Consider the following 14,245-nt stretch of genomic DNA (forward strand, 5'->3'; position numbering starts at 1 on the left):
TATCAGCTTCAGCGTTTTCAGCTATCAGCACTAGCACCTAGAGCAGCCAAACTCAGCTTACAGCATTCACACTAGCATTATTGCAGGTTATGCTGTATATCTAGTTCATAATCGTGTTAAAAAGTTAAGGTTTTAAAGTTTTAAAATTTTTATTTTAATGTTTAATAAATGTTTGTCCTGTTCGACCTGCGACCCCTGTGATTTTGGCCCCCTGTGAGATTGAGTTTGACACTCCTGTCCTACATTAAAAGAACTTTAAAGATGCAACCAAAAGTACTTTGCAAAGCTCCGTTGTGAGAAGTGTACTATCACTTTACCCATGATCCCTCAAAATGGTTCTTCGAAGTCCCTGTTTGTTCTAAAGGTAATCTTCAAGAAGCTTTAATATGTGCTGAAGCTTATGGAGATTAGTGAAGCTTTTAAGGTTAAAAAAAGATAAAGAAAGGGTACGATAACATTTTTAAAGATAGAAAATCTGGTAAGGTTAGCAGAAGTTATCGAGAAAGCTTTATAAATAGCACACAAGACTAAAACAATACCTCTTTAGAGTTCTAAAAATAGTTTTCAAACTGTGCTTAAATTATTAAAATTATTTTTTAAACCTATAAAAAGCTAAAGGTAAGCACAAACATTACCCATAATTCATCACAACCAGTAAGTGTCTGTTTCTTCTAAAGGGAATCTGCTGCAAGCTTTCCAAGTGCTATCTGCTATTTAAGGACAAAATCAAAGAGGCTTAGTTTTTTTTATTAAAAGATTTTTATTCAGAAATTGTATTTACAGACTATAGATGATCCTATTTAATGACAAATTCACGCAGAAATCCAAGTAATCCCAAAGGGTTCACATCCTTTTTCTCGTAACTGTAAATCAATAGGACGATGCCGCTAAGTCCTCTTGAAAACTGTCCTTTAGCTTGACCTTTGCTGCTTCTGGAGGCGTTGTAGGTGACATAGCAGTCCAGGAAGTCAGGCGGTGAACTTGAGCCACAAGAGAAGGTATCAGGACTTTGGTTCCCACGGGTCAGTACAAATGTCAAGTGGCCCAGATCTCTCCAGGAGGAGCAGATGAAGAGTGCTATGAAAATGATAAGTGACATGACCGGAGGAAGGAACGTGTCTGCAGGAAGCGTGAAAGTGTGGGGGGGGGGTTAAAATGACAAATGACAAGACAGGAGGTTAGAAGATTAGATGCAATGGAGGAACTATAATTATAGCATGTGAGATACAACCAGGATGTCCCTTTTGTGTCTTTACTAGTCCTGCCACAAACAATTATTTTAATAGTCGACTAATCACCGATTATTTTTTCTGATTAGTCAACTAATTGGGTCATTCGCAAACTGGTTATAAAACACCCATATTAACCATCATTCCCTATAAAGTAAGAACTAGATATATAGGATTACCTGCGATAATGCTAGTGTGAATGCTGTAAGCTGAATTTGGCTGCTGAAGATGCTAGTGCTGATAGCTAAAAACGCTGAAGCTGATAGCCAGCTAAAATAATGCAAAATTAGCCCCCCGAAAAAGAAAAAAAAGCCTAAATTATCAAAAATAGCTAGCATGTAACAGAAATATTTTCTAAATTCCAAATTAGCCTAAAAACTGAAACATTAATAAATTAGCCAAAAAAGCTAGCATGTAGCTGAAATATTTGCTAAACTCAAAATTAGCCTAAAAAACTGAAAAAAAAAAAAAATTAGTCAAAATAGCTAGCACGTAGCTGGAAAATTAGCTAAACTCCAAACTAGCCAAAAAATAAAAAATAAAAAATTGTGAATTAGCCAAAATAGATGGCATGTAGCTGAAATATTTACTAAAATCCAAATTAGCCTAAAAAACTGAAAAATTCATAAATTAGCCAAAATAGCTAGCATGTAGCTGAACTATTAGCTAAACTCCAAACTAGCCAAAAAAATTATAAATTAGAAAAAATAGCTAACATGTAGCTGAAATATTTACTAAACTCAAAATAAGCCCAACAAACTAAAAAGAAAGCTAGCATAACACCATTATAACTTTCAACTCAATTAATTGGGTCATAAGCAAACTGGATGTAAAACACACATCTTAATCATCATTCCCTATAAACTAAGAACTAGATATATAGGATTACCTGCGATAATGCTAGTGTGAATGCTGTAAGCTGAATTTGGCCCCTGAAGATGCTAGTGCGGATATCTAAAAACGCTGAAGCTGATAGCTGAAAACGCTGAAGCTGATAGCCAGCTAGACTATTGGTTAAATGCGAAATTAGCCCAAAAACCAGAAAAAAAGCCTAAAATTAGCCAAAATAGCTAGCATGTAGCTGAAATACAAGCCAAAGTCCGAACTAGCCCAAAAAAAAAGAAATGTAAATTAGCCAAAATAGCTAGCATGTAGCTGAAATATTTGCTAAACTCCAAACTAGCCAAAAAAAGAAAAAAATCATAAATTAGTCAAAATAGCTAGCATGTACCTGACATATTAGCTAAACTCCAAACTAGCCACAAAAAAGAAAAAAAAATAAATTAGCCAAAATAGCAAATTAGCCTAAAAAACTGAAAAATTCACAAATTTGTCAAAATAGATAGCATGTAGTTGAACTATTAACTAAACCCCAAACTAGCCACAAAAAACTCAAACAATCGTAAATTACCCAGAATAGCTAGCATGTAACTGAACTATTAGCTAAACTCCAAACTAGCCAAAAGAAGAAAAAATCGTAAATTAGAAAAAATAGTAGCATGTAGCTGAAATATAAGCTAAACTCCAAACTAGCCTAAAAAAGAGAAAAAAAATCGTAAATTGGCCAAAATTGCTAGCATGTAGCTGAAATATTAGCTAAGTTCCAAACTAGCCAAAAAAAAGAAAAAAATCGAAATTTAGCCAAAATAGCTAGCATGTAGCTGAAATAGTTGCTAAAATAGTAAATTAGCCTAAAAAACTGAAAAAAAGCATAAATTACCCAGAATAGCTAGCATGTAACTGAACTATTAGCTAAAGTCCAAACTAGCCAAAAAAAGAAAAAAATTGTAAATTAGAAAAAATAGCTAGCATGTAGCTGAAATATTTACTAAACTTCAAATTAGCCTAAAAAACTGAAAAGAAAGCTAGCACAACTTTATTATAACTTCCAACTTTACTACACTTTGACTAGATATAACATAAAGTAATGACTGATCAACTATTAAATTAGTCATTGACTATTTTAATTGTCGATTAGTCCACTAATCGTGGCAGCTCTAGTCTTTTCGCCTTCTAACCTTTCCTATTGCCTTCATTACTGGACTTGTTGTAAAGTTTGTTGCTCCGTTTTTATTTTCCATGCAGATTTTGGCAACTGCACATCATTTCATAGATCAAAAACTGTTTTTTATGAAGCCAGGAGGCGTCAAAGGAAGTCATTAATCCAAGTTTGTCTGATCGTCTGCTTATCAGAAGTGGTCTTTGTTCATGCCGGTTCCTCCCACTCTGTGTGCTGAACAGATCAGAAACATGAGCTTTCACAAGCCGCTCAGCCGGTAGACTGGTTGTCGTCCAGCCTGAACATCGGCTCTTCTGTCCCACACTCCCGGTCTCATCTGGATTTTTAAGCATGTATGTCTGTGTTAAACACTAAAGAACACACTGCGGACCTAAATTAGGATTTAAACAAATATGCCACGCAGGACTAGATCATTTACCAGAAAGGAAAATATTGAAGTGTCCAGCTCCTGATTGCTAAATTCATTTGTCTCGGAGGGGACGATGTCTGCTTTTGCTTTTCCTGCTGACTAACACTTGAGTTATCTCAAAGCCAGCGGGAGTCGTCTCCAGAGTTCAATTCCGCATTAAGAATTAGCTTCAGCTGTAATGTATTTAACTGATAAGTAAATGTTCAAGCGTGGGCATGATTACACTTTTACAACAAAAAATAGGTCAGACGGAATATTCACTCAAGCCATGAGAACATTGGACGAGTTAATGTTTTATTGCTGGACTAGTGGCATCTACTCTCCTCCTTCAAAGCTTTAGGGCTTTTTTTGTCATTTATGGAAAGTTTGGGGATTTTCTTTAACAATGTTGTTGCTGAAGTTTTAAAATAAAGCTGTATTATGCTAAAGTAACTGGACACACATGTTCTGGTAGCATTTTTCTTGTGATGGAGGACATATGTCAAGATTATTAGGCCTAGAATTGCGTTTCTGAGTATTCCTGTTAAAACTGTTGTGAATCGGGAGCAGAGGAAAGAATGCAGTTGGAAAATTGATGGGCCACAAGCTTGATGCTCCACTTCATTCTGATATATCCACTTGTAGACCAATAGATCCATGTACAGTACGTCTTCGTTGTCCTCGATTGAGCTGGACTCTGGCTCCAAACTGTTCGGGTGGATAGCTCCAATATAGCTCACCACTGGTAATGTTTGGTTAGGGTGGTTAGGGTCTGTAAAGCTAGTGGTACAGCGTGTAAACAGATGGATGATGGGAATTGAGGGAAGGCTTACTTTGTGCCGACAGTCCTACCTACGACTATATTAATATTTAATAAAATACTACCACACTGTGAAAGAATTGGCCAAATCTGAATAATTGTAGGGGCTTTAGAGGTGTCCCAACTTGGTTTTTGAGGGTAAGAATTAGGGATACAGGGCTGACGATCCGCGTTTTTACACTTAAATACACATTTACACTCAAATGTAAGTTATAATACCAATGTTATGTTATTTATGAGCACTGGCGGGTACCGTAGTGACCAGTGACAATTGATGACATCATCAAAGGGTGGTAACGTCCGAATTTGAAGACACTATTTCTCCATAACTATCCGTTTTGAGGGCTAAATGTAGGGGTAGGAACAAGCAGTAGAGGTAGGGTAAGAATTCGAATTCGGCCAATGACCTAGAAAACAAGTTTTTTTACTTTGGCTAAACACGGATTAATCCTAATTAAAAGACTTCTGGGAATGCTTTTGGATCCAAAGATGATTGGAGCAACATAAAACCTCGCTTTTATTGACAACGACATTCATTTGGCTCCAATTTACTCCAGTTCCGACCAGCTGGAAGATGCCCCATCAATACTGACTCTTTAAGATCATGAAAACGTCTTTGACTTGGTGAGTATAACCTCGTTTCCACTGAGCAGTCTGGTACAGCGAGGAGTAATACAGTACGTTCTAGTCAATGCTGGTGAGCGTTGAGTGGTTTTCATGGTGGATGAGTGGTGTATAGCGCTAGCATGTCGTTAGCTCACAGCATTGCCAAGGATGGCAAGGAGCATTTGAAGTCTCACCATAGACCAGACTTGCTATTGTTTGTAGGTGATTTCAATTTAGACCAAAAGAGTACACAGGAAACTGGAAAAACTCCAATGCTCACAAACGTTGGAAATGTTAGCTTAAATGAGCGCTACATTGACACTTTCTAATGTCGTTAACACTTTCGGTCAACCGACGGGTGGCTCTACCCGATCCGTTCTGGTCCATTTATCAGTGGACCTACAACCGTTGGGTCCTCCAAGATCGGTCCATTTTACAATGGATTACTCAAAATACCAGACTGGACCGGACCAGACCTTGAAATGTTCTTTCTCCAGTGTCTTTCTTCTTGGACCTTTTTGTTTTTTTGGTAATCTTAAACTTTGACCCTAACTGAGATCGCTGAGGCCTACGGTTTAACTTGCTCACCTTTTGGATTCATTCTTCCAGTAGCCAGTCAGTCTCCCCTGGAAATGTTCACAGATCCCCCCAATCGTTGGCCATTTATAGACATAACTCCAACTGTAGTTACTGAAGTTTCCAATGTCTTTTTCAGACATTTCCAGACCTGTAAAGATAAATCCTTGATGTCACTTTAAAACCATTTTATTGTTCTGTACTTTGTTGGCAACTCTCCATTATCTGATGACCTTAGACATGTCAGCTGTGAAGTGATTCTTGACTAAAGCAAAGACAATAGATGACAAAAGCCGTCGGCAGCAAACTAAATTTAATAATGAGACTTCTAAACTCAAAGACACAAATGTGACAGTAAAGCTAAAATATATATTTTAGTGAATAACAATAACATGAAGATATATTGGCCTCTTTCTTGAGGCCAGCGTGTCTTTTTGGATGATGACTGACAGATCTGATGAGAGTCAACTAGATCGATGACAGATTAGCTGACGGCACATTCAGCAGAGATTGTTCTTTGCGACGACAAGCCGTGAAAGCCTTCAGGATGCTCTCATTTCATCTGAACTCCTCTCAGCTGCAACATAGAGAAAACAAAACTGTCCTACTTTCCCTGTTTTGTCCTGAAGTCGCCCAGTGAAAATTCTCTTTGTCCTAAGCGAGCAGAAATAGCCCGAGTGTGGTTTTAGGAAGGGTGTGTTGTTCCACATCTGTGGTCTCTTAGTCAGAAGTGACTCCATCAGCATGTGGCGCTCGCCGTTTCTGACAGGGAGCGACTTTCTCATGGTTTCCACCGCGATCACCATGCAGCTTTGAATAAATGTCAAACATTCAGTCGGTGGGATGTTGATGGAAATTCAAGGTGATCATTTGATCAACTCCTAAAGAGGAGAAAAAACTCAAGAATTTGAAGCCACATCTGCTTTCAATTTGTGCTGAAAGGACCTCACTTTGCTGTGTCATTCTACATCTGTTTAAAAAAAACAAAACCCTCCTTGCAGATTCCTGGAGTGTACAATTTTATGGAAATTCTCTTTTTCCATGATGGTCAAAGGTTTTGGCTGGAGAAAAATTACACATGCGGAGGAAAAGCATGCTTGCTAAAGTTGAAGCCCACTTGAGGGTTTCCTGTTTTTGACTTCATGATTTATGGAACAGGCTTTTGAGAGGAGACGCATGAATTAAATACGTGCTGAATTCAGAGGCGGTGTGTGTTTTGATTTGATGAAGGTTGTGAGAAAAGTTACATTTCAAGAAGAATTTAGAATCTCAAATATCTCACCTCCATGTTTTTATCTAATTGTGGCCGGCAGCAGTCCTGAGCTGAAAGAATTATTGGTTTGGCAATTCTTTGTTGTTACTGCGCCTTTGAGGGAAAATTTGACCCCTGCTGCATACTCCAAAACTCACCAAAATGTTCACAAAACTAGTATCTGACGAAAATACATTTTTTGATATAAGTAAATCACAGCGTCGAAGTACTTGAAACTATTGTGGAAAAAAAAAACAAATGTGTCCAAAATCTCTTTTGAGGCTCAAAAAATATATATTTCAAAATCCACTGGCGAAACCAACACACGCGTGTCAGGGGATATCCAAGGGAAAAAATATTATGGGATGGACATAGGACTGGGATTTAGCCCTCAAGGTACCTCCCTTAAAATGCCACCCAAAGCACATTCTCAGCTCTCCTTTAGGCTTGACCCAACCGGGGCCCATGCGAGGAGCCCCAGACACTAGGCGCTCGCCTGTGAGCCCCTACCCCAGCCAGGTTAGGGTTAGGGGATTCCAGGAACGACCCCGAGACGTTCCTCGGAATGTCCACCATAGGAGCTGGAGGAAGTGGCCGGAGAGAGGGAAGTCTGAGCAACTTTGCTTAGACTACTGTGAGTGGAAGAAGATGGATGGAGTGACACAGGACCTTCAGCTTGGCGGCCATTTTGTGGCAAATTGTAAAATTTGACGATTTATCTATTTTTGCACAATAGGGTAAAAATAAAACTTTGTTTGAACAATCTTCATGAAATTTCACACACATACCGCCAACTTAAGCCCACAATGACAACCCTAGTTTTGTTGACCTTTGACCTCGGGAAGAGGCCGCCATCTTGAATGAAAAAATGAAACTCCTCCTAGGGTTTTCAGTCGATAGCCTCCTAACATCTCGAGCATCATTGGGGAGCTTCTTTGGAAAAAATGTTGGAATTAGAAGTTGCAGATTTTGGTTGCGTTAGCGTTAGCATGGCGATTTTGCAAAAGTGGTGATTTCCTGTTGCTTGCAAATTTTTTACAGGAACATTGCGAACATTTAATGTACAAATTCTTGCCTCAAGCTGAATGAAACGGTATGACGCCATAATACAAACATGTAAGAAATGTGGGCGTGGTTACGAAAAAAAAAATCTTGGTTGCCAAGGAAATCCAAAAGATTACTTTTGTTGATTCTTCTAAAAACTACACAGAACGGTTTGTCGTCCTCAGGCGACCAAAAAGTAAAATGGTTGCTATGGGGATAAACAGAAAAAAACGCCATTTTGAAAAATGTCTTTTCTGAATTAATTTTCAACTTGCAGCTGACCAGGGTGGCACGGGTAGAAAGGTAAGAGTAATGAGGGTGTAGAAGTCACTCCGCCCTAGGAAGGGGGTCACTAGGGCAAGTTCAGGTTGTGCCTTTAATTGAAACTCATAGCTTTAATTTAAAACAAAGAAAAATTCTTCCTCTCCAGGCAGTTTCACACAGATATGAAGGTGTACTTAAGGACACTTCCTGTTGCTGGGCTCACTCTCTTGTAGATTCTCTCTCCTGCTTCCAGTTGCTCCTTTAATTCAATTTCCTCCATATTATCTCCTGTCCTCACTGTGACGTTAGCAGTAGGCCAGAACCAATCACAACAATGACAGATAAACTAACGGCGAGGCTTTTGTTCGCTTTGCTGAACTAAATCTTATCAATAGGGAATATTTAAGTTGGAATTGTTACTCCTCTGAGGCTAAAAACAAACACAGACATGCAAAACCTGCAAGATACAAGTAACTGCCCATTAGTTGTGTTGGTGGTTGTAGGATTTTGCTGTAATTCAGAGGATTTTTCCAATGGGTCAGAATGGAATATTATTTCTGACCCACAAAAATTCTGGTGGTTTTTAAAACAGATCTCCAGACTAGAACAAAACAGGCTAAAAGAAGAACAGTAAATGAACAAGTGGTCCAGTTTAATCTTTCTTTTTGACTCGAATGTTTAGTTTTAGCTCTAAAAAAGCAGTTTTTTTCTCTTTTTATAGTACACGATTAAAAACTGCTGATCGCTGCCTTTAAAACAATTATAACAAGAAAAGTTGCATTACCTGTGATAATGCTAGTGTGAATGCTCTTTGCTGAATCTGGTTCCTGAAAATGCTGAAGACATTTACACTGATTGCTGAAGGGATTCGCTGAAAATGTTGAAGCTATTTGCAAAATGCAAAATTTGTTAAAAGACTTGAAATTTTGCTAAAGAATTATGAAAGACTGCTAAAGTTGGCCTAAATTTCTAAAAAATTTAAAAATTCTCAAAACATGGCAGTTTTGCTAAAACGTGTAGTGTGTTGCCTACAGTGAAAAAAAAACTAATAAGATTTACTTAAGAAAATCCTCGTAACAATTTGCACTAACAATTATTGATTAAATTTTACTGCATTTATGAATATAAAAACTACCAACAACAATCTAGTAAAATTTACTTACATCCACAAGTAAGGTTATTATCAAATCTTAAGTAAATAGAGCAAACATACATTTCTCTAATAAAATTTACATAATTACAATAAATACAAGCTAAACCCTAAATTATCCCACAAAAGACTTGTAGATGCTCAATTCTGCCTAAAAAGCTAGTGCATTGCTAAAAAGCTAGCATACTGCTAAAATACTTGGTCAGCTCCAAAATAGCCTCTGTTGCTAAAATATTAGCTAAACTCAAAAGTACCCTATCAAACCTCAGATAACAGATTAGCTTAGCATGTAGCTGAAATATTAATTAAACTCAAAAGTAGCCTAAAAAACCCCAGTATGTAATAAATTAGCCAAAAACGTTAGCATGTAGCTAAAATATTAATTAAACCCAAAAGTAGCCTAACAAACCTCAGTAGATAATAAATAAGCCAAAAATGTTAGCATGTTGCTAAAATATTAAACTTAAAAGTATTTAAGCGAACCTCAGTATATAATAAATTAGCCAAAAATGTTAGCATGTTGCTAAAATATTAATTAAACTCAAAAGTAGCACAACAAACCTCAGTAGATAAAAAATTAGCGAAAAACCTTATTGTGTGGCTAAAATATGAATTAAACTCAAAAGCAGCCTAACAAACTTCAGTATATGACAAATTAGCCAAAAATGTTAGCATGTAACTAAAATATTAAAAAACTCAAAAGTAGCCAAACAAACTTCAGCAGATAATGAATTAGCCAAAAACGTTAGCATGTAGCTAAAATGTTAATTAAACTCAAAAGTAGCCTAACAAACCTCAGCAGATAATAAATAAGCCAAAAATGTTAGCATGTTGCTAAAATATTAAACTTAAAAGTATTTAAGCGAACCTCAGTATATAATAAATTAGCCAAAAATGTTAGCATGTTGCTAAAATATTAATTAAACTCAAAAGTAGCACAACAAACCTCAGTAGATAAAAAATTAGCGAAAAACCTTATTGTGTGGCTAAAATATGAATTAAACTCAAAAGCAGCCTAACAAACTTCAGTATATGACAAATTAGCCAAAAATGTTAGCATGTAACTAAAATATTAAAAAACTCAAAAGTAGCCAAACAAACTTCAGCAGATAATGAATTAGCCAAAAACGTTAGCATGTAGCTAAAATGTTAATTAAACTCAAAAGTAGCCTAACAAACCTCAGCAGATAATAAATAAGCCAAAAATGTTAGCATGTTGCTAAAATATTAAACTTAAAAGTATTTAAGCGAACCTCAGTATATAATAAATTAGCCAAAAACGTTAGCATGTAACTAAAATATTAATTAAACTCAAAAGCAGCCTAACAAACTTCAGTAGATAATAAATTAGCCAAAAACGTTAGCATGTAACTAAAATATTAATTAAACTCAAAAGCAGCCTAACAAACTTCAGTATATGACAAATTAGCCAAAAATGTTAGCATGTAACTAAAATATTAATTAAACTCAAAAGTAGCCTAACAAACTTCAGCAGATAATGAATTAGCCAAAAACGTTAGCATGTTGCTAAAATATTAATTAAACTCAAAAGTAGCACAACAAACCTCAGTAGATAAAAAAATAGCGAAAAACCTTATTGTGTGGCTAAAATATGAATTAAACTCAAAAGCAGCCTAACAAACTTCAGTATATGACAAATTAGCCAAAAATGTTAGCATGTAATTAAAATATTAATTAAACTCAAAAGTAGCCTAACAAACTTCAGTATATGACAAATTAGCCAAAAATGTTAGCATGTAGCTAAAATATGAATTAAACTCAAAAGTAGCTTCAGTATATGACAAATCAGCCAAAATAAAAAAGAGCCTGTTGCTAAAATATGATATAATTAGCATAAAAAACCACAGTAGATGTCAAATGACCAAAATGAGTTAGCATAATGAAAATATAACAGCTAATTGCCAAATGATTTAAAAAATACTGTTAAAAAATGGTTTCAAAGTGCACAAAGTTTTTGAAAACTTTGAAAAAAATTCTCATTCACTTCCTATGGGGGCATATTTTGCTCAATATTTCAAAAACTATAAAGTTTATGAATACCTAAATACAAGCAGGAATGTCCTGAATGAGCTAAACGTTTTAATACCAAGATGGCTTAAATCCCTGAAAGTGTGATTGACTTTTTACATGCCGATTATTGTGTGAACGCTTTGAAGCATTCACACAATAATCTAAAATATTACATATTTTTATTTAAAAAATGTAAACTTGAAACCAAGCAAAATTGTCTTACAGAATCAAATATGTCATATGAGATAGGAATCTTCCCAATGAAAAATTGAAGGTGTTGCTCAGAGAAGTTGGCCTTCCAATGCTTTACCCCCCGTCCCGAGTCCTGAGGGGGTAAACCCAGAGGAGTTCAAAGCAAATCAGGTTTCGCGAGTTGGAACAGTTTGTTTAGCTGGGAGCTGGCCCCCTCGACTGTAGACAGAGCAGAAGACGTGATAGGAGCAGACACAAGTGGGCTTACAGAGGCTATTTTATGAGTACAGATGCTTAGAAAAAATTCACACTTTTACCTCTGCTGAACTGTTGCAGGGATTTCAGTACTGCACGGTGTTTAGACGAGCCAAAGTGCTTTGCCTGTTTTTCTTTATGCGGTGGGATCAAGCTCTTTAAAGGATTATGGTCGTGTGTTAGCTAATGCAATAAAAAAATGAACAGATCACACAAGTTCTTTGGTTGTGAATGTGTTTTGTCTCCCAAAACATTTCTATTGACCTAAGCAAAGGATACAGCTTTCTGACTCAATCAAATAAACATGAAATAAACTAAAGGACTAAATACAAAGAACATTATTTTAACCCAAATAAACTCTAAACATAAAGAGAGAGTGGCTAAAAAGAACATTTGAAATGCAGAAGGTAAACTTTTCGACTTATAGTCAATAGAAGTTCCAGAAATGGTAGGAAACAAAAGCTGGTTTGGTAGAGAAGAACCAAAAGAACACAAACTAGTGAAAAAAATAAAAAAAAGCTTGTTAGGTAAAAAAAAAAAAAAAAAATCTGTAATTTGATGCACAACAATAAAATAATAGAGAACATAAATCAACGTTTGACAGGCTCTACCAGGACACATGCAGCCAGTTGAAAGTGATAGATGGACATAGACTTCATTAGATTTGATGAGATTTGCCAAAAGGATAATTATATTTTTTCAACACCTGTAGAATAAATCACACCATTGACAGGAACAATGGCTGAATGAGATCCCCATTCACTTTGTGAAGCACTTTGTGTCTTAAAGCAAGGTATAAAAACACTATATACACCAGTTTTTCCAGAGTATAAGTCGCACCCGAGAGTAGGACACATCGGAGTGTAAGTCGGACCACAGCATAAATCGTACCCCGGTGTAAAAAAACAGAGTATAAGTCGCACCCAAGTGTAAGTTGCACCTGAGTGTAAGAAGCATCCGAGTATAAGTCAGACCACAGTATAAGTCCCACCCGAGTATAAGTCGCACCCAAGTATAGGTTTCTCCAGAATATAGGCGCACCTGGGTATAAGTTGGACCAGAGTATAGGTCACACTGGAGTATTAGTTGGACCGCAGTGTAAGTCGAAATCGAGTATTAGTTGCATCCAAGTATAGATTGCGCCAGAGTATAGGTTACACCAGGGTAAAGGTTGGACCTGAGTATGAGTCGCACTTAAGTATAAGTCACACCAGAGTAAAAGTTGCACCAGACTATAAGTCGCACCAGAGTATAAATTACACCAGAGTACAAGTCACACCCGAGTATAAGTCATACCCAAGTACACGTCGCGCACCCAAGTATAGGTCATACAGTATTAATTATTAGTTGCACCCAAGATTAAGTTACACCTGAGTGTACAGTACGTCGAACCCGAGTATGAGATACACCGGAGTATAGGTCGCATCACAGTAAAAGTTGCACCAGCCTATAAGTCGCACCAGAGAATAAGTTACACCGGAGTATCAGTCACGCCTGAGTATAAGTCATATCCGATTAAAGTTCACACCCGACTATTAGTCGCACTCAAGTATAAATTACACCTGAGTATAGATCGCACCAAAGTATAAGTTACACTGGAGTATAGGTCGCACCAAAGTATAAGTTACACTGGAGTATAGGTCGCACCAAAGTATAAGTTACACTGGAGTATAGGTCGCACCAGAGTATAAGTTACACCGGAGTATCAGTCACACCTGAGTATAAGTCATATCCGATTAAAGTTCACACCTGACTATTAGTCGCACTCAAGTATATGTTACACTGGAGTATAGGTTGAACCCGAGTATAAGTCGCACCCAGGTATAGGTCACACCAGAGTACAGGTTGCACACGAGTATCAGTTGCACCAGAGTATAAGTTGCACTGGAGTGTGTTGTACCCGAGTATAGGTTGCATAAGAGTATGAGTCACACCTGTGTATAAGTCGCAAGAGCCAAAAATGGCATAATAATTAAGAAAAAAACAGACATGAGTCGCTTCTGAGTATATGTACCACTTTTGGGAGAGAAGTGCAACGCACATGAACAATTTTGCCAACTCTAGTGTAATGCTGGGTTCACACCAAACACAATTTACGCTTCAAATTCACATTTGCTTCCTTTTCTTTATTATTTTTTTTGAGTACGTCAATTTCAATGCTTGTCCAAAAATATGTTTGTAAGAAAGAAATTGTCAGGTTTTTAGCCTCATTGGTACATATTTCTTTTACAATGCATGGAGGACAGAGATGATGTGGAGAGATGAAATGTATTGATTTTGAAGAGTTCTACAAAAGTATCAGAAGGTAAATAGTGACACATATAGCTACCATGGTCTCTAGTGTTTGTTAGGGGGAAACAATTGCTGAAGGGCAACAGGTTGTTAGAGGGAAAATAACTAATATGTTTTTACATTTTT

General features: G+C 36.8%; 1 long non-coding RNA gene across 6 annotated transcripts in view; it reads right to left on the reverse strand.

Annotated features, from left to right (window-relative positions):
- Window positions 1-14,245, reverse strand: part of LOC112160028 — a 375,093-nt gene that overhangs the window by 119,443 nt on the left and 241,405 nt on the right. For 5 of the 6 annotated variants that reach the window (XR_002921582.2, XR_002921586.2, XR_002921581.2 and 2 more), the window contains exon 4: window positions 5,652-5,790. This is a non-coding gene — a long non-coding RNA (uncharacterized LOC112160028). Of the gene's footprint in view, window positions 1-748; window positions 1,120-5,651; window positions 5,791-14,245 lie in introns of those variants that run through there. The other variant, XR_002921583.2, reaches the window with a different exon arrangement.

Source organism: Oryzias melastigma, linkage group LG2, assembly GCF_002922805.2.
Source record: "Oryzias melastigma strain HK-1 linkage group LG2, ASM292280v2, whole genome shotgun sequence".
NCBI classification, from domain to species: domain Eukaryota; kingdom Metazoa; phylum Chordata; class Actinopteri; order Beloniformes; family Adrianichthyidae; genus Oryzias; species Oryzias melastigma.